Source organism: Myotis davidii, unplaced genomic scaffold (genome assembly GCF_000327345.1).
Source record: "Myotis davidii unplaced genomic scaffold, ASM32734v1 scaffold163, whole genome shotgun sequence".
Taxonomy (NCBI): domain Eukaryota; kingdom Metazoa; phylum Chordata; class Mammalia; order Chiroptera; family Vespertilionidae; genus Myotis; species Myotis davidii.
In genome coordinates, this window is record NW_006295056.1 from 803,216 (window position 1) to 807,702 (window position 4,487).

Here is a 4,487-nt window from a genome sequence, read left to right on the forward strand (position 1 = left end):
ATGTCCAGGAAATGTTGAGCAGGTTAGTGAGGCATTTTGAAATGTTATTGCTTGTGGAAAGATTAAGGTCACTGTGGCTCTTTACCAAGAGAAGAGACTAGTTAGGCACCTATCTTCAGATATTAAAAAAGGGTATTTTGTACAGAACAGATTAGATTTTTTAATTATTATTACTAGACCAGTGGTCACATGAAATCATTCGCAGGTAAGGTCCCTAGGCCTGGCCTGCAATTAGAGCCATCTTCCCTGGCTGCCCACAGCCGGTCCCACCTCCTGCTGCCACCCACCCCCAGTTCCCCCATCTCAGGCGATCTGAGCCTGCTGGCCAGGGGAGGGACCAAGAAGTCGGCCATTCCTGCCTGCTTGTCGGCCCCACCCCCGCTGCAGGTCGTCCTCTGTGTGTAATTGCGGGGCAGGGGCCTGGCCTGGTACCACCCGCATCTCCCACCACCCACCCTGGTTCCCCATTCACCATCAGGCAATCGGAGCCTGCCGGCTTGGGGGAAAGACCGAGAGGTAGTCAGCATGCCTCATAGTGACTGGTCGAGTGGTGGTTCTGGTCGTTCTGCCTGGTGGTTAGGGTCAATTTGCATATTACCCTTTTATTATATAGGATTTTGCTTCAAGACACAAATAATATTAATGAAGGGGAGAGGGGGATTTTATGAGTGAATTAGTTCCCTTCCCATTGCAATAAGTACTGAAGGTTAACATCAGGGTAGAGAGTTTGTTTTCATTCCTTTTTAAATTTTTAAAAAATATATTTTCATTGATTTCAGAGAGGAAGGGAGAGGGAGAGAGAGGTAGAAACATCAATGAGAATCATTGATTGGCTGTCTCCTGCACACCCCACATTGAGGATAAATACCTGGAAATATGCCCTGACCAGGAATGGAACTGTGACCTCCTGGTTCATAGGTCAATGCTCAACCACTGATCTGCACCTGCCGGGATGTTTTCATTCTTTTAAAATATATTCTCAAATAAATATAAAACAGTCTTACCAAAAAATGAGAGGGAAGGAAAAAAAGAAAGGGGGAAGAGGTAGAGAATGAAAAAATCATAAAGGATAATTATCAAAGATTTATTTAAGAGGTAAATGTAAAGTAATTTAAGGTGATAGTCACTATTTTCTTATAAGAATAATAAAGTTTTCCTAATATATGATCTGGCAAGTTTATAAAACATCAGAAAAACAATCACATGAAAAAGACACTAAGAAATAAAAACCCAATGTTGATGGAAGTATGATGGGTATTCTTATATATTTCTGATGAGACTATGTATAAATTGATACATTCAAACAAAAACCAACTTGACAGTATAGAACATTTAAACTTTCATCCTATAATTCTACTTCTGTGCATCTATCCTAGTGAAATATTCTATTTTTAAAATATTCTTTTTTGAAATTCTTTATTGTTCAAAGTATTACATAAGTCTCCTTTTTCCCCCATGGACCTCTCTCTGGCCACTCCCACCCCCCAGCCCATGCTCTCACCCCACTACTGTCTGTCCATTGGTTATGCTCATATGCATGCATACAAATCCTTTGTTTGATCTCTTACCCCCTCACTCCCCCCTATCTTCCCTCATAGGTTGGACAGTCTGTTCCATGCTTCTCTGTCTCTGGATCTATTTTTGTTCATCAGTTTATGTTGTTCATTATATTCCACACCTATCCTGCATCACTTTGAATACTTCCTTCCGTTTCTTTCTAGCCTGATGTGTTTCTGTTGAGAAATCATTTGATAATCTAGTGGGAGATCCCTTCTAGGTAACTCTCAGTCTCTCTCTTGCAGCCTTTAAGATTCTCTCTTTATCATTAACGTTTGCCATCATAATTACCATGTGTCTTGGTATGGGTCTTTTTAGGTTCATCTTGTTTGGAACTCTCTGTGCTTGTGTGACCTTCTTCCCCAAATCAGGGAAGTTTTCTGACATTATTTCTTCAAGTAGGTTTTTTAACCCTTGTTCTTCTTCTTGTCATTCTGGCACCCCTATTATACATATGTTCCTTTGTTTCATGTTGTCCCTTAAGCTCTCCTCCTGCCTTTTATTTTTTTCTCCAATTGCAGTTCAAAGTGGATGTGTTTTGCTGCCCTGTCTTCTAATTCACTAATTCGATCCTCCACCTCTTCTAGTCTACTGTTGAAAACTTCCATAGTGTTTTTTATTGTAGCTATATCACTCTTTATTTCCTCTTGATTCTTACCTAAGTTGATTTTCTCATCCATTTGATTTATGAATTGTATGACCCTTATTCTGAATTCTTTGTCTGACAAATTGCATGCCTCCATTTCATTTAGTTCCTTTTCTGGCAATTTCTCCTTATCTTTCCTTTGGGGTTTTCTTTGTCTCCCCATTTTTGCTCTCACCAAAGGATCTAGGCAATGAGTCACACTGGGCCTGTGACTGCAGCAGTGGGCTTGGCGGCAGGTTGCACATTCACCAGGCCCGGGGTCGATGTGTTGGACTTGGTGGCGATTCACACGGTCACGGCACCCAGGGTTGCTGCGTGAGGCACCTGGTGTTTCTGCGTAGGGCTTGGCTGCTCACGCTTGGTTGCAGTGCCTGGGGTTGCTGCGTTGGGCTTGGTGGCAGCTAGCATGGTCATGGCGTCCAGGGTTGCTGTGTAAGGCTTGGCTCCCGGGGTTGCTGCATAAGATTTGGCTGTTCACGTGTGGTCGCAACGTCTGGGGCAAAAGTGTCTGATCAGCAGGAGGGGACCATGCTCCAGAACTCATAGGAGCCTATGGCTAGGGATGCTGGAGTCTCTGTTCTTGGGTCCACAGCCGAGGCAGCAGTTCCCTGGCTGGAGTGGCTGTAGGGTCCCGGGTGGTGTCTGAGGGCACCCTGGATGGAGGTGAGGCTGGGCTTCCAGTGACAGCAGCTCTCCCCTTCAAGATGGTGCAGCCTCTGTGGCAGAGCCTGCTGCCCTGAGAGAGAGTGCAGCAATAGCAGAGGCTGCCCAGCTAGGGGAGCCTGGTCCGCTGGCCCCCAAAAGTCCTGCAGAATCTAACTGTCCCTCACACACACACACACACACACACACACACACACACACACACCACACATCCACATACTCCCCTTTCACTTCCTCACTTATTCACACTTTCTCCCTCACTGCAATCCTGCTGGCTGCCATCTTCCTTCCATGAAATATTCTTCTTAATATATTTTTTAATTGATTTTTTACATAGAGGAAAGGAGAGGGATAGAGAGTTAGAAACATCGATGAGAGAGAAACATTGACCAGCTGCCTCCCGCACACCCCCCATTGGGGATGTGCCCACAACCAAGGTACATACCCTTGACTGGAATCGAACCTGGGACCCTTCAGTCCACAGGCCAACGCTCTAGCCACTGAGCCAAACTGGTCAGGGCCCGTGAAATATTCTTAAGTAAAAAGTTATAAGACAGGTATATTTATCACAGTGGTTTTTAAATAGTAGAAAAATGGAAATAATAGAAATCCAATTATAGAAGAATAATATGTTAGCTATGATATATTCACTTGCTAGAACATTATGTGTCATAAAAAAGATGTTTTTAAATAACGTATACCGATATAGAAAAATATTTGTTGACATATGGGTAGACCCTCAAAGAAGAACAGTTCAAATAACCAAAACAGGCCCTGGCAGGGTAGCTCAGTTGGTTAGAGTGTGTGTCCCCATATGCCAAGGTTGAGAATTCAATTTCCAGTCAGGTCACATACAAGAAGCAACCAATGAATCCATAAATAAGTGGAACAACAAATCAGTGTTTCTCTCTCTTCCTCCCTCTCTTTCTAATTATCTCTCTCTCTCTCTCTCTCTCTCTCAATTCCTCTCTATCTTAAAAAAAAGAAAAGATTAATAAATATAACCAAATATTTTTTAAATTCTAATTATTTACTTGTCTCTCCTCTAAAATTGTTAATATATTCCCATTCATATACCCTGTAATACTTCGCACATCTCTTTTTTCTGTGATTTTCAAATTTCTATAAGCCCACATTATTGGGAGTCTCTTATTTGCACACCACAATCGATTTCCTCTTCCACTTTTCTCAACTGATTTCCTTTTCTCTCCACCCCATTTTGTCAGTTGTAACCTAAATGGAAGTGTTACTAGAAAGGTCTCCCAACAGAAGGGCCAGGATTTTCTACTGAGGGAGACCATAGTTTGCCACCTTCACAGAAGCTTTACGGGATATTGCTTTTTTTAAAGCAGGTTATATTTAAGAAACAGAAGACTCCAAAAGAATCTTTGATTATCCTTCTTTGCCTGCCTAATGAAATAGAGAAACCTGCTGAAAGTAAGGAAGCTATTCACCTTAGCTATTTCTCTTAGCTATTCAACTTAGCATATGTGAGTTAAGTGCAAATCCAAATGGGCCTGTTTGTTTGACTCCTCTGTGTCCCATTGTTAATGTGTGACTCAGCAAGAATTTTTTTACCACATGTTAGCTCTTTCTCACCTACTTGTGATTTGTCTCTTTC